Source organism: Canis lupus, chromosome 11, assembly GCF_048164855.1.
Source record: "Canis lupus baileyi chromosome 11, mCanLup2.hap1, whole genome shotgun sequence".
NCBI classification, from domain to species: Eukaryota; Metazoa; Chordata; class Mammalia; order Carnivora; family Canidae; genus Canis; species Canis lupus.
The window spans coordinates 41526299-41548772 of record NC_132848.1 but is presented as its reverse complement, the minus strand read 5'-3'; the positions used below and the strand labels follow the sequence as shown (position 1 = coordinate 41548772).

General features: G+C 41.5%; 1 long non-coding RNA gene across 4 annotated transcripts in view; it reads right to left on the bottom strand.

Moving 5' to 3' along the window:
- Positions 1 to 10115: 10115 nt before the first annotated feature.
- Positions 10116 to 22474, bottom strand: part of LOC140642267 (uncharacterized) — a 30685-nt gene continuing 18326 nt past the window's right edge. The window contains exons 3-4 of one of the 4 annotated variants that reach the window (XR_012038754.1): positions 15676 to 16951; positions 10116 to 10258 (exon numbers count right to left, since the gene is read on the bottom strand). This is a non-coding gene — a long non-coding RNA (uncharacterized lncRNA). Of the gene's footprint in view, positions 10259 to 13194; positions 16952 to 22474 lie in introns of those variants that run through there. The other 3 variants (XR_012038753.1, XR_012038752.1, XR_012038751.1) reach the window with 3 other exon arrangements.

Sequence of the window (22474 nt, the reverse complement as noted above, 5' to 3'; positions counted from 1 at the left end):
CGTATGCAAATCTATTAATCCCCGGGGACGGTCCAGGTTTCCGAGCGACCTCAGCCGCAGAGTGGTATTTCTTCATTAAAGGGGCCGGTGGAGGGGGCGGCAGCGACAAGTCCCTTTCCTCCCCGCCGGTGACCGGTGACCGTCTTCCCAGGGACACCAGGACAGCGCGTCTGCAGCGCTCGGGGAGACTCGAGCTCTCCTCTTCCTCCGCCACACTTCTCTAATCAGAGAATTTCTTCCTGTGCCTTGTTTACTGTTGATATTTTCTGGCTGATTGGAGAGGAATGACATTTTGACAATTTACTGTAGCAGTAAGCACTGTACAAACAAAAGGTGCTGATGAAAACTGGAACCCATTATTATGTAAATGACGGCTGAGTAACACAGAATCTGTCTCCAGTCACCATCATTGAGACCAGTTTTACTCAATGATAATAATTTTCATGATTGCAGACTTCAGAGTGATCAGAAATATGCTTTAGCTGTTGCATTTATCTACTGCTGGTACTTGACCCTTAATTAAATTCTGAAACTTTTTTATATAATAAAGTAAAATACAGCTGACACTTCCGTTCAAACAAAGAGCCTCAAACACAGAGCTACCAAATAAGATAAAGGTATTTCAGGCTTACCTCGCCGTATTTATAGTAAACATGGATTGCACAGGGTATTTTGAAAGCGAGCTTAAAGTTTAAAATGCAGATGTGTGTTTTCAACTAATTTCAATTCTGTACTTGGGCGCTGCTCTTCTTAAACGAAGCTAAATCTCTGCAAGCTCATCTTGGACACGTCATAATAAAAAAATCTGTTTGAAAGACATGTAAATGCGCTCTGAAAATAAGTTCCGTGGATTCTTTAAATCATCCGTCTTAATATCTAGACTATTCAAAGCGAGTCTTCAAAACTATGCCACTTATTAAGATCCACACAGCTTGGGGAGCCGGCATTGCGTTTTGTAAAGGAGTATTTTCTTCATAAATTTGTTCTTGTCTTAAAAGGAGAAAGCCAAGGCAAATTTTAAAGCAGCATTTTGGCTTCAATGAAAAATTGATTGGCTAAAACAGATGTCAAAGTGAAAATACAAAGAGCCAGGCATTATGCAGGTATCAGCTGTTTTTTTTTTTTTTTTTCTTTTTTTTTTTGAATGGCTGACAGGAGAAGACACTTTGGCTAATGTGTTCTTATTCTCTTGAAATCCTGCTAATGCTCCAGAGCATTTATTTACCTTGGAGTTCCCTTACTCTTTCAGGGTTGTTGGGAGGGTGGGGGAGGATCTTCATTTTCTGAATATGTTAATAAGTAAAAGTCAGCTTCAAGGGGGCAATTGTATGAGCCTGTTTTTAATATTTCCTTAGATAGAACCCTTTCTAGCCAGGCGGCTCCCAGAGCCAATGAGCTAAGAAGGTAATTACTTAAGTGGATTTCACGAAGAGTAGAAAGATGATTGTGCCACATTAAATAACAATTGTGTTCTTAATGATGTGTTGGGCCATAATGCAAACATCCCTCCACCATCTCTGGCCCGGGCTCCAGTGTACCTTTCTAATGATTCCCGGGGCTTCTGTCCCCTTGCCACGACTCCGGGCTTTCAGAGCCTATGTAAACACCGAGTGAGCTGGTATATTTTTTTAGACTGCAGTGCCTGCAGCTGCGTGGTCATTGATAAATTGGCTATGAATTGCTGAAATACTTCATATGAATATAAACATTGTTGTAGCTTTGTAGCTTGGAAAAAGGAAGAAAGAAATGAACTTGACAGGGGAGACTGCGTGTCCAGAGCACAACCTTCCAGAGGGTTCGCTCTCTGTAAAGGCCCCGTTTACAGGAAAACCAGCATGATAGTCCCCAAAAAGTGTGAGGGGGACGGGAATGCAGTTTAAGAAACTGAAGAAAGTGTGGTTTTGAGTTTAGGCATTTCTGTGCTATAGCAGCAGGAAATAATATTGCAGCATATTAGGTTTGCTTCCTTTGGAATACAGAGTGTTCTGAGCATCTGTATCCACCCCACTTTGTGTAGAGACACCAAAGAAAGGCCACCTTAATAAATATATCCAATAGCTGAATTAGGATTCACACGAGATGCTACCTAGCCCTAGAGGAAAAATTTTCACAGTGATGCAAACTTGAGAAAGAGAGAGAGAGAGAGAGAGAGAGAAACATGAAAAGGATAATTAGCCCATGGCTATAAATTTTCTTGACTGCTCTTGGATGCTATTATAATGACTATTTCCCCTATAGCCCATAATAGTATCTCTTTGCAGATATGCACATTGAATCTTTACAAGATCATTTATTTCCTGATGTTAAAATTAATAAATCTGATTTCAAATGATATGATTCAAACAAAAGGCACAAAATGCAATAAACAATTCAAGCGTGGAGAAAGTACTTTGCACTAAATCCTCTTTGACTGGCAATGTACCCATTTCGTAGACCGAAGAAATAAGATCCTCAAGGCCAGGAAATCTGAAACTCCGAATATATTGTGAGGGTTGAAGTGAGCAAATCTCTTCCCTCTTACCATTTGTGTTTGTTGTTCGTTTTATTCAAGGAACGAAGACATGTGAATGAGAACAGATTATTGAAATGGATACAGGAAAACTTTGATCTATAGCTCATGTTGAAGGACCCTTTAATTGTTCCTAGAGCAGACTTTAGAAGTAACTAGCACAAATTCAAATTCTGTGGTCATGAATGAAACACCTGTGATGTGCCAAGCATCTCACTTTGCAGATATAAGATCACTGCCCCTGAGCATGAGAAGAGAGAGGGCCACCGTTACAGGGTCCTGTGTAGGGATCCACCAGGCATTGCCTGCCTGTGCCCAGCTGTCTGTGACAAAGAATATCAGACCCCACAAGAAGCTGCATAAGTCCCTCACTTTCTCAGAGCCTGGATCTACCCAGGTCAGACTGACTCCAAAGCAAGACTTGTTTACAGCATGATATGATCCAATGAGTGAGACAGACCAGTCAATGCTGAAGTCCAGTTACAATAATAGAGCCTTGACCAAGCTCTGCAGGCAGCTGGAGAAGAAAACAATTCAACAAGACGAATGGTAACAGAGCCCACCACGCATCTCCAACATCCTTTCCCAAACCAAATATGAAGCGTTCTATAAGCTTAGGTGAGCTGTATAAGCTGCTTATCAAGCTGTTCACACTGGGCACCTAGGAGTCTAGTTATCCAGCAAGTGTTTCTGGCTGAACTCTAAACAGTTCAGTATTTTGTGCCCATTTTACAGACAAGAGAAATAAAATGCATAAAATTATTTGCCTGAAGCTGTAAGTGGTCTATATAGCTGGAAATGGGAGAAAGGCCATAGATAATCCCATTGGTGGTTGTGGGTATCCTACCTTCCTATCCCGCCTTCCCTCATCACCACATTGGATTCTGAAGTAGACTTCCTGTGGTTTGTCTGCTGCAATCATTTCAGAGACATTCTCAGCGGGGAGGAGCTAAGTGTGATACATAATACACAAATTGCCCTGGAATACCTCAGATCCCCTTTTTCTTAAAGGGGAACTCCATCCAAATAATAGTAACTAATTATTTAAAGCTTTTTATGGGCCACACTCTTCCAAGGGTTTGATATATATTAACTTCTCAAAATGACCTTACAAGTTAGGTATTATTATATTCATACCCGTTTTACAGATGAGGAAACAAGCCATCAGGATGAGTGTGTAGCATGAGGCCATGTAGCTGGAGAGAAGAGGGTCAAGAGCCGACCCAGGATGGCTTTCCTGAGCCTAGACCACTAAATCACACTGCTTCCAGCAAAAGCAATGAAGGCCGGTCAGAGTGAACCATTTCAGACCGTGGGCAGCATGGAGGTTACAAACGTCGATTAGAAAAACTCTATTCTGAATGGGCAGAAGTATATACTCCTTGTAATACATCCTATCTGGGTACTTTTATTTTCTTATGATGTGTATATAGAATTCAAGCTAATGTCCACAAAATTTACCTCCTACCCTCAGACTGAAATACAATAAAATACAGACCTGATTCCAGTGACATCTACACTTGTACATATTTATAATGTGTTTCTGTATAATAGCTAAATTCATCATCTAACATTTTGATGCCAATGAGCCAATTCATATGAAAGGCCTTTGCAAAAAAATTCATTCTCAAAGCACTTCAGGAAGAGATATGAAAGTAATGATAAAATATCAGAGGAAGATATAAAATGATTTGGGGTGAAGTTATAAATGATAGTGTTCGCTCAAAATATTTGAGATTAGCAAACTTTTCCATCCTGAGGTGATTTCTTAATTTCTCCTAAAGTGCTACCCAGTTTTCTTAGTCAGTGTTGGGGGCTGGCCCAGTGTCCCTTGCAGTTTCCAGGGCAAGCGACCATGTTCTTTCTCCTTCTCCGCCAAAGAGGAAGCATGGCCTTTTTCCTCTTTCCCACAAAGCCCCTCAGACCAAGAGATACTGTGAAGATCATCCCTTGCCGTCAGGAGCTGGCTGGTCACTAGCTCCTCTGTGCCCTCGGTCCCTTACAGTGGTATACAGAACTTTCCTGATAAAAGCACAGCATCCAAATGATGCTGTCTGTTCACATATGACTGAGGGTTGTTATATACACATATATATTTTAATACATATTTAATGAGGTGCCACTATGTACCCAACATTGTGCACTCATTGGCTCTCCCTGGAACATGCATGGAGATTGCAGTGCAGCCCTCTTTCTGAATACAGAGTGAGAGACCCTCACTGGCCTGAGGCTCCCTTAAGGCTTATATGACGATGCACCTGCTCAAGATGCAAACAGGGGCCCTGAACTACATCTAAGCCATTTTCCTTTCTTACACAATGGTGTTCTCTATTTGGGTTCCCAGAAGCAGGCCCATAGATGGAGCTTATGGTGTGTGTGTGTGTGTGTGTGTGTGTGTGTGTGTGTGTGTGTGTGTGAGTTGGGGTGGGAGGGTCTAAAGGGACCAGCAGGTGGGAAGGAAGGGAATATAGCTGGACTAGGCAAATGGAGAGGCTGGGCTGCCTTGAAGTGTCCACAAACTCCCAGCTGACCTTGGGGAGCTCCAAAGCTAGAATGGTCCTTCAGAGTTGTCCCCAAGGTGGAGCACAGGGGTCGGGCTTTTTAAATCCTCCATCAACTGACCATAGATATGGGATGTCCCAGAAAGAGGTGTGACCTTGGGCAAAACAGCTCTCTCCAGCCAAGGAGATTTCAAGAAAGGCTGACAGTTGAGTGCCATCTGCTGCTACCATGCCCAGCTGGCCGAATGAGGGCTACAGAATGCACACGATAATGTCACTAGACTCTCCATATCTTAAGCCTGGAATCCTGTGCTAGCTATATCATTTAATGGGAAGCAAATGGTGTCCAGACAATTAGTAATTCTCAGAGGCATCAAGTCCATTTCTGCTCACTATAGGGATCACTCCTACAATGCCCAGACGGCAGGTCATCTAGCTTCTATTTGGACACCTCTACTCTAGGGACAGGAGCTCATTGTTGGGAAGCTTTAGTTATTACACAGTTTTCCCCAATACTGAGCCAAATCTTCCAGGTAGAAATTGCTCTTTAATAACAGCAATCATACTGACAATTATTGGCAGAGTAGTGAAACTAGGAGAAGAGTGTTTGTGCAAATCCTTTTGGACCAAAGACTGAAATAATGGAGTAGGTATTCATTTTTTTTAACTTATTCTACAGCCTCTTCTCCACGGAATAGTCAGAGTGATCTCTGTTAAATAAAGATCAGATTAGTGCTATTCTATGCTCAAACTCCTCTCCTTGGGCCTTCCCCTGGCCTTGCCTTGGCCTACAAGTCCTCACTTCCAGAACCTGACCATGGCTCAGTCCTCACCTCCTCCCTAACACCCTCCCCCCAGCCACTGCTCTTTCTACTGTTCTGCAGACACTCCCACCTCATTCTGCTTCAGGCCTTTGTACTTGCTGGGACGTCTGCCCTGAATGCGCATCCCTCAGACTTTTGCAAGGCTTCATTCAAATGCCAACTTCTCAGAAAGGCTTCCTGACACACCCCTTCTCAGAAGAGCTCCTCACCCTCACGACCCTCTCATTCTGCTTGCTTTCTCTTCATAGCCCTTACTAATTCCTAGTGTGTGTTGAAGTTTTGTTCACCACTATATCTCTAAGCTCCTCGAGCAGTTCCTGGCATAGAGGAGCATTAAGTAAATATTTGTTGAGTGTGAACATAAATGGATAAAATCAATGAACAAATAGAACCTTGCCCAAAAGTTATGGATAATGCAGTTGGTCCATTACTGACATTTTCAAGGAAAGGCTAAGAATAAATCTCAACTAAAGGAAAACCATTCAATAAACAAGGATACAAATGTTTACTGAGTTACAGCCAAAGAGAAGAGAATTGCTATCACACTTCATATATAGGTACCATATTGTGAATTCCTTCAAGCCAGGGACCAGGCTTCGTTCCTGTTTTTCCCCTAAAGCTCCTAGCATGGTACCTTGAATGTAATAGGCACCTACTAAATGTTTGTTGAATTTCATTAACTTAGCATATCAATAAACCTTGTCATTAACACCAAGGCTTTGGTCACCTGATGCTGTCATGAACTAACGGAGAAGGTTAGCCTGTTTCAAGAATCATTATATTTTTTCTTCATCATCTTTAATAGCATTAGACCAGTGCACTAATTTTCTTCAATATGTTTGTAGATGTAGAGTTAGGAAAAAACATTAAATATTGCATTGCTATTTAAGAGAATTTGCTAACTTTCAGAGGAATGAAAGGCCCATTCAGTGGAACTCAGAAGGACTAGCCCATAAACAACATTTACGGAGTGGGCCATGCACTCAGCCCCGCAGTGGGCAGAGGTGCTGTCTTAATGATCCAGAGGAATGCTCAGGACACACTTCGCTGTTGGAGGGAGGTTGTGTGGAGAGTTTGGCTGGGGTCCTTTATTTTAGTTTGGTAAACCACCCATTCTGCCTCCTTATGAGAAATTGGTACCGTGTCTTGAAGCAAATAAATGACTGACCTTGATTCTTCTCCTTTAGGATACATGCTTCCCCAGGAATGCCAGGAGAAGCGAGTCCTTTAGCCTTTCCTGGAATCCCGCCCACCACAACTTTGGGATATGCTGGCAGGGAGGGTGGCTGGTCGATAATGGTGGGAGTCTCACTTAGCAGAGAGGTACTAACGTGGACAATCTTACTGATATTGTAAGCACTCCACCTCCACTCAAACACAAACCAAATGTCACCATGTCTGGGCCAAATCTCCCATCACCAACAGTTTGGAAGGAAATGAAAAGAGGAGGGAAACAGAAGAGACAGGAAGAGCAGAACAGAGCAGGAGCGACACAAGTGACAGCATCAGGACACCTGGGTGTCCTGTTCCTTTGTACAGCTATGATCCATGTTAAGGAGACATTTTTTTAATGATCTCTTTTTTATGGTAATAAAAGTAACCCATTCCTTTTTTTTTTTTTTTTTTAGTTTAGGCAGTATGTTTATGCACATAAAGTTTGGATAAAACCACTTACAATCCTACCACATGCAGATCTGTGCTTGTTAATCTTTTTACAAGCATAAATATATTTTCTCTATAGAACATAGTTAACGTCTATTAACTAATAATTTACTCTTAACCATTTAAGAATTCTGCAGTTCTACAGTATTCCAGAAAGGAAGCAATCACTTTACCATGGCGTTGCTATATATAGTCTTTGGTCCATTCATTCAACAAATATTTTTTACGTACCTACTACGTTCCAAGAAATAGTCTACAAGCTCGTGGTACAGAATGAAAGACATTGTCCTTGTCCTCAGGCAGGTCAAAGTGAGACAAGAAAGTAATTACAGTTCAGTGAATTATAATTCAGTGTGTAGGTGCATCTTGCCTTAGCCAGAGACTGAGATTTTCAAAAGACATGATAAATGAATTCGGTATTGATGAGTAGGAGGCAGTTAATAGGAAAAGAAGTTAGGGGGAGGGGACCTGGATGTGCAAAGACATGGATTTGAGAGTAAACATCGTACATTTGAGGAATAGCCAGGAGATCAGAGGAGCAGGAGGAGAGGAGGCAGAAAACAAGTAGGGGACGTAAGGAATGGATCATGCTAAAGAATCTGGAGCTTGTCAGGCATGTGACTCAGGAGGATTCTTACAAGCCCAGATTGGCATTTACTAAGATGACTCTGAGTGCAGTGAGAAGCATGCACTGGGAATACTGGACACATGGCCAGCAGTGAAGGGCTTCCCTGACCTGAGCCCAGGGGGTAAGAAGCTGCTGGAGAACCCAGGAAAGAGGGCAGCATGCTGGGATCCATGAGGAAAAGGTGGGTGAGACAGGGGTTAGTGCCAGGTGACAAGGCAGCAGGTGAGACATAGTAGCTGGGAGTCAGCCTTCTGGGGGTAAGGACTGTCAAAGGTTGGGGTGCCCAAGCACCAGGCTCAGTAGAGAACCATCCAGCCAAGCAAGGAAAAGGAATTGAGACTTAGTCAAGTGAACTATACTCTATGACAGGAATTAGAGAAAAAGTTGGGGCTGGGTGGTTATGCAGGTGTTTGAGGCACAATTCAAGACAAACGGAACACCAGGCTTATTATGGTAATGAGACCATTTTCCACCTTCTTGACTCCCTTCGCAAAATGTCCACCTTTGGAAAAAAAACTACTGCTCAAATGCTGTGGCCTCAGGTTTTCTGAGTATCACTACTCACATCTTGCCTAAATCTAGCAAAGGAACCCTAATTCTCTCTTTCCCTCTGTATGTATATAAGTGTGTGCACGTACTGTGTGGGTGTCTCTCTCTCATACACACACCCCCTCAAAGCTGCTTTCTCTTTTCCCCTATGCTGCCAATTCTTATCTAGATTTCATAGGAAATTATCTCTTTCTATTCTCTTTCATTCTTTGTTTCTCTTCTACTCCATACAGGAGTCTTAGCCCTTTTTTCCTGGAAAAAGACCTGCCATGATATGTCTGAAGGGAAGGCTAAGGTGGGAGAGGATGTAAGTTTGGAATAGTATTTAGAAATATTGTAATTGAAACTTTGCTTCAGAATACACACACACACACACACACACACACACACACACACACACACACTCCTCCATCTGCAACCTCATCTTTTAAATTAAATCTACATTTCCGCAAGCATTAGCATTCTAAACCAAACCTTTGAAAAGATTTTCTTAGTTAATGTTATCACCCTCTCTCATTTTTCTATTTGGTTTAATTTACTGGCATGGCAACAATGCTGATATTTGGCTTATTATTTAAAGTATGTAGCTTTTTAGCCAGTTGCAGTTATAAGTTAGATCTAGAGTACAATAACTATCTGTACTACATTCTTGGGATGAAGTGTATGCTGGGACCCCAAGCAACAGACTTCAAAGTAGCATGTAGCAGTTACCTGCTCATAACTTGAAACTTTCTAAATAGAGGCAGATAGTAAATATATCTAGATAGAACTTTTGATGTACAATGTAATTGTGTTGTAGCTAAAGATAATGTCCCAAAGCAGGGTGAATGAGCACATTTCTGAATTATCCATATGCTTAACATCAATTGCAAAAATCTAATTATTGGTTGGAAAAAACCTTATGTCTCAGTCAGAAAAATTTCTATATGGACCTCATTTGATAAATTTGGATTCCTCCAATGAATGGCAAGATCTACCAAAGTCAAGTAAACTTCTGATTTCCAAACATAATTTTTTCCCAAACATAATTTTATTTGCTAATCGCCACTTGTCAACGGTGGAGTATCTTTAAGCCAAACCAAATCTTACAAACAAAAATCAGAAGAAAGCATAATTAATCAAATTGTGAACTTGTTCTTTCCTGCCATAAGCTAATCTTGAGGCATAAATATTATAAGCAGTAATTTAGAAAAACATGTCCCAAAATATATTCAAGAAAAGATTAATGCCCCCATAAGATGTTGACAGTCATTCTATTTTTTTAAAAAAAATGTCAGTTGGGCATGCAGAGTTAATCACAGTCAAACAGGCTGCTTTGCTGTAGAGCTTCTCAGAGGCTTTACTATGCTGACACGCGCTCTGAACTTCTAAGGAGGGGCATTATTTCGAAAACTTATTTGTGACTCAGCAACTGGTAGTAGAGCTTTATAACTCACCTGGCAGGGAGCTAAGGCCCAGCATGAGAAGACCTTTCAAAATGAGTGAGAATCCTGGTTGTTTCCAACTGAACTTCCCACCTGAAATTGGCCTCAGGATATCCAGGGACCCAAGAGGGACTTGGTACAACTTTGTCACTAATGCAAATCTGAGAAATAAGGGACAGAACAGTCACTATATCCATGCCTTTTAAATCAATTTAAGGGAAAGGAGAGAAAAATTAAGAAAAGTTTCCCAGAGCTGCCATTAAAAAAAAAAAAAAAAATGTGTTCCAGGAGGGTGAGGGCAAGCAGGGGGGTCTCTACAGCATCACAGGTAAGCTGAAGAGCCTTACCTCACTACCCACTGGCAAACATTAATACCCACGTGTTCGTGGACATCCTGGAAGGATGGGTCAATTGAATCACAATGGTGGAAATCTCCGTGAACATTCAGTGCAAACTGTCACCGGGAGTGGCCTTTCCCTCTGAAAGCTAAGCCCTTATCACTCCACAATGAGGGCACTTTACATTTGGAATCAATATTTAATTCACTGATGCTAACCCTGAAAGCTGAAAGTACTGTCAGAGATGGCAAGGGGACTCTAAATTTATGTTTTAATTAGTTGGCCATTTCATCAAAAGGTAGACACGGTGTCTGTGGTTTAGAACTTTGAAATAAGCCCTATATGAGGAAAAAAAAAATGCCAGGCACATAGAGCCCATTCATGCATATGTTTATGGTTTCTCTACCTGTGAAAGGGAAAGATTTTGTGAAGGTGTATTATGGAGGAAATTTACACAGGTTTCTTGTTCATCAAATTCAACTAGTGCACATTTTACTCAGCAGAACATGAACTTGGGGTGTGGCCACTTAAATTTGGTGGTGGGGGGGGGTGGAGCAGGGATGTTTTTGGCATGCAGATTTTTCTGAATTGTTAAATGAAAATACCACATACCTGGGGGAGAAAGTTTGCAGAGCAAATTTCTTGGCATCATTTTTTTTAAGTATGTCAACTCAAGCACTGTGAATTAAACTTTAAAAGACAGCACTTGTTGGAAAGGAAGTCAGAAGCTGTCGCTAATGATGACACACGCACTAAATGGTTTTCTGGTGCTTTATAACCATGATTCAGTGAAATCAGGGAGCTTCTTCGTATCACCAAAACCTTGACTTCTCAATGCCAAAGCTGGGGAAGAGAAGTGAACCATGGCCTCGGTCCTCCTCAGTGGAACCCTTGGATTGGCCAATGGGCAAGGAACACAGCCCCGGCTAACCTGGTCACGCACCCAGTCTACAATATAACCAGCCTCAGGACAGATGTTCCAGGGAAAGTGGAAGGTCATTAACAGTTTCATCCCCATTATCGTAGGCGCAAAGCCCATCCTTACGATGCACTCTGCTCTAAGAGGGCTAGGAAGCCAGTATCTTTCATAGTAATGACTTCCAGTTTACAGCGTTCATTTGTTATATTTCCTCAATAGCTGTTGTGTTGAGATTAACTGCATAAATGGTCTGCAGCTGTCTGTTATGAATTAAGGGAGTTTAATCAAAGTATTTCTAATGTACAGCATAATGATAATACATGGGGGAAGTACTATTTAAGAGATAATGATGGCTTCAGAAGATCACTGTTGTAATGTTTAGTGCATATGCCTTCAGCATTGAATTTGTTGTTGTTCTGAATATGCTTTAATGGATCACTGAAAAGCTGCCTAATGCGGGATTGTTTGATGGGGCTGACAGAGCTGGAATTAGCCCATTGCTGTTTACTGCATACAGCCATTAAGATTAATTGCTGCCAGATAATTTTGACTGTTTTTATCTTCTGGAAAAAGTGTCACTAATGGGTTTATAAATTGGTTCACTATTACTAATAGTAAGGCCAGTGTAACAGGATAGAATGTCAGCTAATTCTAAAGATAAAGGTAAAAAAGTATAAAGTACTATATGGCTTGCTAGTTTTAAGGGATACTGTTATCTAATAACAGACACGCTGATATATGATGCTCATTAATGCTATTTCCTGAGCTTTGGGTTGAACCTAATAGATGCTAATAAAGTCTTATTTGATGTCCCATTAAAAAGCTCAATCTGTTTTCTACATTAATGCCCAGTGTTGTTTATCACATCTTTGATGACTAAAACCCAAATTCCAATCTGTTCCCAAACCATGCTTTTTCTGAAACCGAAAGTCTTTATACCTATTTTTGTTTTTATATATGTGAAATTTATACAAACAAGCCACAGAAGAATGAAGAAAGTTTATGTATTTGCAATCATTATAAACAGTGTGGAGGTTAGCTATGAAAGTTCACAATCTGGACATTTTTATATAATGTCTAGGCAAGCCTCTAGAGACAGTGTGTTGCCATTCTGGCTATTGTTTAGGGATTTTTTTTGCAACTGAGTACAACTTTGAAAGTATAGGTAATTGTACTTAGTGGTGATTTAAAAAAAGTCACATACCTAACATGATAGTATTGAAAAGTTCTAAGCACATTTTTCTAAGGAAACTTAAATGGATATAATTATTTTTAACTACAATTATCTCTAGAAGATTATCCACAAAATGGTCATCACCATGAACTAACCAACCTAGCTTCCCACATTGGTTTGTAGAGGTTAACACATTAAGTCTGCGTTTTACCAGTTTGCCACAATTTATAATAAAATCCCCTAAGCACAGAGTTTGAAATGCATTCCTTATTTCTAAGAGTGTTGAAAATCGATGGAAAAAAATATGAACCAGATAGACAGACAGTGAATATTTAACTATGATGAAGAAACCAATAATTCATGAGAGGTGAAGTTGTTCTTCCCTCAAGAATGAATAGTGTAAATTATGAAATATTTCTTTTGTGAAGCCAAAAGCATATTTATATCTTTCAACTACTTGTTTTACACTGCACTTAAAAGTTTTACATTTAAAACTACTTGAACTCCTCAGGTATATATAACATATGACAGATAATTTTTCTTCCCTTTTCCTAGTGATGTTGGTGGAAGAGAAAGGAACAAAAACTACATATTCTTTTTTTAAAGATATTATTTATTCATTTGAGAGAGCGCATACACCAAGCATGAGGAGCCGCAGAGGGAGAAGGAGAAGCTGGCTCCCTGATGCGGGACTCGATCCCAGGACCCTGGGATCATGACCTGAGCCGAAGGCAGATGCTTAACCGACTGAACCACCAGACCCCGCAAAACTACATATTCTAAGCGATATTCTTAGAATAATTCTTAAAGAATTATTCTTAGAATAAGAAGTGAAGGCTCACGTAAATTTAAGAAAGCCATCCTCCTGGTTTTTCCAACCTGGCTCTAAAGTAAGGGATGGTCAGATACTGAATTTGGGCAATATTTTGTTTCTCTTTCATATTTTCAGTATTTAACTTATGTTGAATATTTAACATAAAATAATATGTGCACTGCCTGGATAAAAAAAGTAGTGTGGGTGTGTTTGCAATTCTTTAGGAGGAAGGTCTTTCTGTTGAGCTGCTCAAGTCACATGATGCTGGGTCACCGGGCAGCTGGTGAGTGAGAAGTAGAACCTGAGTCCCCCAGGCTGTAGCAAAGCCCTGGCTCTGGGGGCCGCAGTGAAATAGGACAGTACCCAGGTTTTATCAGTAGTGTTTTAGAACAGAGAGCTCCCTTGTAAACTTGTTGTTGTATCTGGTCATAGATCCTACCTAAGTATAAAGACAACACCCCCTGCCTCCCTGGAGAAAACTAGTAGTTTCATTGTATCTGTTTCCACCTCTGGATGGTCTCCCTCACCCCCTCCTGAAGTAGGAAATATTGTTGGAGCATCTTTACCAACATAGGCTGCAGTCCTCAGAATAGGGGAAATGTTGCAAGGCATCGTTGTGGTTACAGATTTGGGGGGGGGGAGGAAAGTGTATTTAAGTTTCCCCCCAGTTGTAGTCTCCTCGGGGACAGAAGTGTCTTGGCTTGACCCACCTTTGCAAAAACAATCACAGCCACCCTCCCCCTTCATTCAAGCATAAAGCTGTGTTATTTCCTCACCTCCTAGATGCTTTACATCTAGGTGGTTTAAAAAAATCCAAAACAACCCTGATTGTACTCAGTCGAGAAACCAGGAAACCAAATATTACAAATGGGTTTCCCTTCCCCGTGCAGTGTCACCGGAGGAGGCTGAGCGGTTGAAACGGGAGGAGCGGGGCGGGGAGGAAGGGAATCGCGCTCTGAACCCATGTGCGCACCGGAGCAGAGGGGCACCGGGGCTCTAACGATCGGAAAATGATGCAGCTCCAGGCAAATCCCAGAGCTTAAAACTCCATTCGTACATTCGCGCGACTTGGCGACAGAGAGGACAGTGGCACCAGCAGGTGCTTTAGGACTAGTCACAATGCGGAGATTTAACAAGGATCCTGGAACCGTTAGGCTCACCGTGTCTGCTGCAGGGAAGTAGCTGCATGTGCGGCATCCCCTTGACATCTGCCTCATTTCAATAATTTCCAGCCATTGAACCTCTGTCTGGATGAGCATTAGGAAACAGAGGCATGTTAGGATACTAATTTGAGTCTCTCTCCAGTTCGAGTTTCATGCTGGTGCTTATGGCTCAGTTGACGATTTTGAGGTCTGCGGCTTTCCATCCCTAAGACTAGACACGTCCCCACAGTATGTATCTCCCCGTATCTCAAGATGACAGGAGAGCCGTGGTGTCTTCCTCTTCCCGCTGTCAACTGTTAGCATTTACTGAGGGATGCAGACACTTCTCGGTGAAGAGGCCAGCTGAGACTGAGAGCCTCATTCATCGGAGGCTGTGTAGAGGTGGCCTGAAGTCTCTCCCAGGTGAGGAAATGCCCCTCAGTTATTACTTACCTGGATTTGAAACTGTGACCTTCTGGTCTGCTCCAGGCAAAGAACGAGAGTGCTCTGCAATTGATTTGCCAAAAGATACCACGAGCTGCTCCGAGTGGTCTGGAAGGAGTGGAATGTCTCACCTGCAGCTGAGACTAACCTTGGCATCTATCAGCTTGGCCAGTGCTTGGGTAGGAAACGTGTAGGGAGAAGAGCTGGTAGGAGTGAGTCAGATGAAGAGGCCAGACCAGGACCATTAACACCTGCTTCAGTGTGGCCTCTCATTGCCCCCAAATCCATTCTTTGCCTCAGTGTGATCGATCCATTCGGAAGAATCTTGAATACTCACAGTCATCCTGCTTACCAATCTGTATTCACTAATGTCAGAGATCGGTCCATGTGATTCCCGAGCTTATTACATGGACAAGTTTCCCCAATGCTACTGGGCCTCTTCCTCAGGTCTCCTTTTCCTGACTACTGACTACTAACTCAATTTAAGATTACATCCTCTGATCCTTTGCTTTCATTGCATTCACCCTGCAAAACTCATCCCCTTCACATTCTAGGATGTCTGGAGTCATGGAGGGCATTCCAAGACTGGGCATAAGATATGTTTGATGCTGTCTCTTTAATATGACTTGGTCCTTCTTTGATCTGTGAAACTCCCTAGCATCCTCTCATGGTTATTGGGACCCAGGCATGGAGGGTCGGAACCTGCGTACATATTAATTGTCTGGCATTGCAGGGTTTTTCTCTCACCTGCATTCAGGCTGCCACCACTGCAGTATGGTACTCAGTGCTTCACTGCATCACTGAGAAAAGAAATGGTAAATTAAGTAGATTTAAAAATTGCCCATTGAACTCACATCATTAAATAATTCTATAAGAAATTCATAAGCAGAGACACGTAGAAAGATTAAAAAGCTATAAATTATGTGGGGGGAGTAGAGGGATATACACTTATTTTGCCCTTTGTTCTGGCCACAAAGCACCCACAGCTAGGCATCATTCTGCCCATGGCTTAACAATAAGTACCTGAAAGGAAGCATGACCCCTGAGTGCCCCCAAAAGGGGGATTACTGTAACAGCATTTAACCCATCTCTAGGAACTGACTTAACACCTCTGCGTCACTCGAGTTACACTTGTCCCAATCAGGCGTTAAAGTTTCTATTTTTCCCTCTCACATTGTCTTTCTTGGTGTTTTGTCCTCCTCAATCCTCTCCTATCCAGCAGCAAGACAGTGGGAAAGAAATCATACTTATCTTGCATATAAGGCACTTTCTCCTCATTCACCCAGAAGGCTTCAGAAAGTTCTGTCCACACGTGGTCATTGGTATTTTTTTCTTCCATTATTGTAGGTCATTCCATCCTATCCCTTGGACAAGTGTTCATCCTAATTATGCTCACTTATTCTGTTTCTACTTGGTCTGTAAACTTCATGCAGGCAAGGACAGTTCTATTTTCAGACCATTGTACCTCAGTTCCTCAAACAGTGCTTGGACCCAAAGCAGGGCCCTAGTTCTCCACAGCTGTGTCAAAGCTCTCCAAAATGTAGTTGCTTAAAGCAACAACAATTATCTTATTATCTTTCACTGGCTCTATGGGTCAGGAATTAACACCCCTGCCTAATTCCTAACCATGGTTCTCTATGGTTCTGCCCACGGTTCTGCCTCAAGCTCTCCTCTCCTATGCAGGTGCAGGAGGTCTAACAGCCAAGGAGGGGCTTTCTGAGCATCTTTTTCATTTACATTGAGAGGTCTCAGGGCCTCTCGATGTGGTCTCTCTTTGGCTAGTTGGGCTTCCTTATAGCATGGCTGTCTCAGGACAGGAGGATGACTAAATGACAATTGAAGACCCAGTATTCTGTGGGGCGCCTGGGTGGCTCAGTCGCTTAAGTATCTGATTCTTGATTGTGCTCAGGTCATGATCTCAGGGTCACAGGCTGGAGCTTGACATCAGGCTTCACATTCAGCTCAGAGTCTGCTCCAGATCTCCCTCCTCCCTCCTCTGTCGCTCCGCCTGCCTGCTCTCTCTCTAAAATAGACAAATGAAAAAAATTTTACTGACTTAGTGCTTTTTATTTTTTCTTAAATTTTATTTATTTTTTATTGATGATGGTATTTTTTAAATTTAAATTCAATTAATTAAAAATAAACACACATATTGTGATTTTTTAAAAGATTTTATTTATTTATTTGAGAGAGAGAACAGAAGCAGTGGGGGAGAGGCAGAGGGAGAAGTCAACTCCCCGCTAAGCAGGGAGCCCAAAGTGAGGTTCAATCTTGGACCTTGGGATCCAGACCTGAGCCAAAGGCAAACACCTAACCAACTGAGCCACCAAGGCACCCTCAATAAAATCTTGAAACAAAAAAAGACTGAGTCTTCCAACAGAAAGGCAGAAGCTATGAAGACCCTTCTGATCTAGGCACAGTAGTCACACAGTATCATTTCCACTGCATTTTCTTAGGTACAAGGGAGTCCCAAGCTTATCCAGATTCTAGGAGAGGGGAATTAGACTACTTCCATTGAAAGTGTGGTAAGGTTCTAGAAGAGTATTGGGAAATGTTGTGGCCATACTTGGAAAGTATAATCTGCTACAGAGAGTGCCCAAGTATTGTTTGCGAAACAAGTAAATAAATATTTTCTGAATGACTTCTCAGTCTCTCCTACTAGAGATTTCCTCTGACAGCAATTTTCAAAGGACTATATTTTCATTCCAATATTTCAAGATCTCCACTAGAAACTGCATCCTATTTGCAAATGACCCTTTGTATTTTTCTAATTTAGCTCTTCTATAGATTATCTTCATTAAACATTGGTTCTCAATCTTCTCTTCAGTCTAGGTGCTTTCTCCATCCAATTTCTCTATATTTTGTGGAGTTTCTATCATTTATCTTAAGGAAGAGTCTAGAAAATCCAATAATCCCCCTCACCTCAGCAGTATATCTCACTCTACTCACACTTTAATGAAAATCACTTAAGAAACGCCTGGGTGGCTCAGGGGTTGAGTGTCTGTTTTTGGCTCAGGGCATGATCCTGGGGTCCTGGGATCAAGTCCTGCATCAGGCTCCCTGCATGGAGCCTGCTTCTCCCTCTGCCTGTGTCTCTGTCTCTGTCTCTCTCTGTCTCTCATGAATAAATAAATAAATCTTTAAAAAAAGAAAAGAAAATCACTTAAATGTTTTATAAATTTCCTCTTGGTTCATAATTCTCAGGCTTCTCTTTTCATGCTTGACCTCTCCCAGGACATCCAATTGGTATCTCTGTTTATGTTTCCATAAGCTAACTAAACACAATTAATTAATTAATTCAAATTTAGCATAGCTGCACTAACTGATATTCTATATGTTTCTCTTCTCTATCCACTTCTCAAAGAAGACTGCTATGAGTAAGGATTGTTTGAGTTCTTGTACACCCAAGTTTGTAGCACTATTATACACAACAGCCAAAAACTAAAAGCAACCGAAATGTCCATCGATGAATGAATAAACAAAATGTGGTGTGTACATACAATGGAATTTTATGTGGCCTTAGAAAGAAAGGGAATTCCAACCTTTAGGATATGGATGAAGCTTGAGGACATTACGCTAAGCCAGTCACAAAAGGGCAAAGACTGTATGATTTCACTTATAAAAGGTTCCTAAAATAGTCAAATTCATTGAGCCAGAAAGTAGAATGGTGAGTTAGTGTTTAATGGGGATGGAGTTTCAGTTTTGCAAGATGAAACAGTTCAAGAGATAGATGGTGGTGAGAGTTGCATGACAATGTAAAAGTGCTTAATACCACTGAACTGTACACTCAAAAGTAGGATAGAAAATGTCATGTTATGTGTAATTGAACATACCTTAAAAATATATTTCTAAAGAATTGTTCAATTTCTTTACATTTTCCTGATCAAGATTTCATAAACCATATGCTTCTCTCAGCTTTTGTTTCTGGGAAAAAATACACAGGAAGTCCCCTCAGCTCTCTGTTTCAGGTCCATTTTGTTAAAAACCACCTATTCTAAAAGAGGAACCTGTCAATTTAATAAAAGTGTTTTCTGAAAGTATGATGGGTATCTTCAGCACCTTTAGATAAGGACGTGGATACAAGTGATTTACCCAGGAGTAATGGCAGAAGAAGTGGTAGCATTGTGGGAAGTGAAGAAAGGTAATTCAGGGGGTACTCATGAGCAGGAGAATGCTGTAGGCATCTGAACTCAGATTTGCTGGAGTTCTCTGGTAATCTATGTAGAATATGCCTCAGAGCTATCCCTTGTCATCCCTCTGGTCCTTCATGCTGTTTCCAACACTTAGAGGGTTTCAATCTCCTATTTGGGTCTCTGCCCTCCCAACATCTGAGTAGACACTTTCTTTATTAAATAATCTCTATTTGAAATACTCAGAATGAGACCAACTCAGTTAGTGCCAGCTCCTTCTCCACAGACATGCTGACCCTGATATCATCAACCCACTGAACCGATGACAGCATCCATCTCTCTGCAGACATCCTATAACATGAGAAAATTATTTACTTACTCTGCTTTATTTGTTCAATCTGCTGTGACTGGAGTTTTATTTTACCCCTAAAGAGTTCAAAAGACCATCTAAACAAGTTAGTCTAAAATGTTTACTGTACTTCACTTAATCATTTCTCTCCATCTATTTATTTATCTGTTTATTTTTAGCAGCACAGTAATAGACTATTCATTCTTTGGACAAGTATTTGTTTCCCAGTATGTCATATACTGTCCATCATGGAGTCAAGACTAAAAGAGAGATAGACATCCAAAGAGTTTATTTCTATTTCCAGTTCTTTTTGAAACAAACTGAGCTATTCTGTTCCATGTAAATTCACACTGTCTTGGACCTAAGGCATGTTCTTCTTGTGGTCAATTACTGGAGCACAAGGGCCAACCCAAAGCCACACAAGCACATTTAAGGCTTATATCACATTTACTAACATTCCATTGACCAATGCAAGTCATGTGGCCACACCCAACACTAATGGGGCTGGAAAGGGGTTCTGTCTGCAGTAAAAGGGGGAAAAGAGTGCTGAAAAATAATTGTCAAACTATAACATACATCAGAATTCCCTGGATGGTTTGTTAAACTGGATTGCAGGGCCCCATCACCAGGGTTTCTGATTTGGTAGATCTAGAGTGGCCCCTGATAGTTTGCATTTCTTTTTTTTTTTTTTTTTTTAAAGATTTTATTTATTTATGCATGATAGTCACAGAGAGAGAGAGAGAGAGAGGCAGAGACACAGGCAGAGGGAGAAGCAGGCTCCATGCACCGGGAGCCTGACGTGGGATTCAATCCAGGGTCTCCAGGATCGCGCCCTGGGCCAAAGGCAGGCGCCAAACCGCTGCGCCACCCAGGGATCCCGATAGTTTGCATTTCTAACAAATTCCTTAGTGATGCTGATGCTGCTTGTCCAGAACCTACACTTTGAGAATCACTGATCTAAGCTATCACAGTAGCCCTGTAATATGCCATGCCATGTCTAAAGGAAAGGGGTGATGGGAGGGTGTGACATGCAAAGGGATGAAAACAAAAATGGTTAAAGTCTTAGGAATAGTGTCTGTGAGAAAATGCAAAAAGAATCTTGGTTTCATTAACCTAAAGAAGGGCAACTAGAAGAGAACTTTATAACACTGTTCAGGTATGCTCTGGGATATGAGCAGCTGTTTTTCTGAGGACAGGAAAAGAATTACAGTGCACCGGGGTGATTCAAGGTAGCCAGGAGCAAAAATGGCCCATCTGCAAGGCTGTAGGCATGCACACTAAGGACTCTTCGAAAATCAGAATTAGATCACTTAAAACATGAATCTCTCCTATAATTATTTGACTTTTGTCCCAAATGGGAGCAAAATTAGAACTGTCTCCCAGGGTCACTTTGGCCCTGTAATTTGGATCTCAGGATGAGAGAAAGAACAATAAGGAAGGAGATAGAGGTTGCTCTCCGGAGGAAAGAATGCCTTCCTCATTTGTAAGCACAATTAGAGAGGCCACCAATAGGTTTTTCATAACAGCAAACATTTTGTAATTTTGCCATCACCCCCAACATGTGATGACCCTCATTCTGTGAGGGTGACCTTTGGAGGAGACTGAGAAAAGCATAGATACAAAAGTCAGAAGACTTGTCTCTGAATCTGGGTTTGCCATATTTTTGTTGACTGGTTAATTACCTTCATCTTTCTGAGTTTCAGGTCTCTTGTCTGTAAAATGAGGATAATAACACCAATAGCAATAGGGTGTTGCAAGGATCCAAAGAGCTAATAAAGAAAAAATTACTTTGCAAACCATAAAGTGCTATTGGGATACTGGTTTGGGGTGATCTGAGAAACAGCAAGGGACACAAGGGCTACCTGCCCATCACAGGTGGCTGTGTTTCTGCATTTGGAATTGCTAGTGTGTTAGTAGGGGCATGGTCTGTACTCTGGACCTCAGGAGACGAAAGTACAGTCAATGGGATTGTTAAGGCACATTATGAACATCAGTCGGTACAAGACCCTTCTCTTGTTTTATTATTTTCCCTCTAACTCTATTCTCAACCATCTCCCTCTACTCAACCCCCCCACATTTGGTAAATATCCCTGATATACCTAAGTCTTTGAAATGCAGTATTTTTATTTGTATGTGTATCACATTGTGCTTTAGATCTCACCCTGTGGGGCACCTCGGTAGCTCAGTGGTTGAGCATCTGCCTATGGCTCAGGTCATGATCCCAGGTCCTGGGATCAAGTCCCACACGAGCACCCCACAGGGAACCTGCTTCTCCCTCTGCCTATGTCTCTGCCTCTCTCTGTGTGTTTCTCATGAATAAATAAATAAAATCTAAAAAAACCCTCACCCAGTGTTTTACTCAACACCATGTTTTTTTCAATCTATCCATTTAACATTATGTATCTCAAGTGACTCCTATACCAGTAATTGTTTTTTAATTAGATTCTTGACATAGCTAATAAACTTTTTATTTTCCCAATTAAAGATATAGGACAAACAAATATCTACCATCTACTCTTCCTATCATTTCATCAAAAAAAAAGGCATTTTAGCATCAAAAGTTTCTCAAGGATAGACTCTCAAGCTAAACAAGAGCTTTTATGCTGAGTGCATTTAGATCACCTAGATGTGCTCTTGCCTGTGGACCAGTGAAGCTTTATCATGGGCTGGGAACAGGACAGCATTGGAGCTCAGCGAAAATTAGCTATAACTTTTAATTGTATGGTAATGCTGTAGACATTGCCAGCCCAGAGGTGGTTTCATGGGAAGCTCCAAAGGCCCCAGACTTAGAAATGTCCTGTGCTTTGTAGAATGCACTCCTATCACCACTTTTCAATTCTTAATAATTTATACACACAAGGCCCTGCATTTTCACTTTGCTCTGGGCCTCAGTTCTGGGTGGGTCAGTCTCTGTCACAAACCCTTACCACTGCCACTGGAGCACAAACACAGCTACAGATAACAGGGAAACAAATGGAGGTTGCCATGTTCCCATAAAACTTCATTTACAAAGAAGCAGGCTCGAACTGGCCCATGGCCACAGTTTGCGGACCCCTGGCTTAGAGCA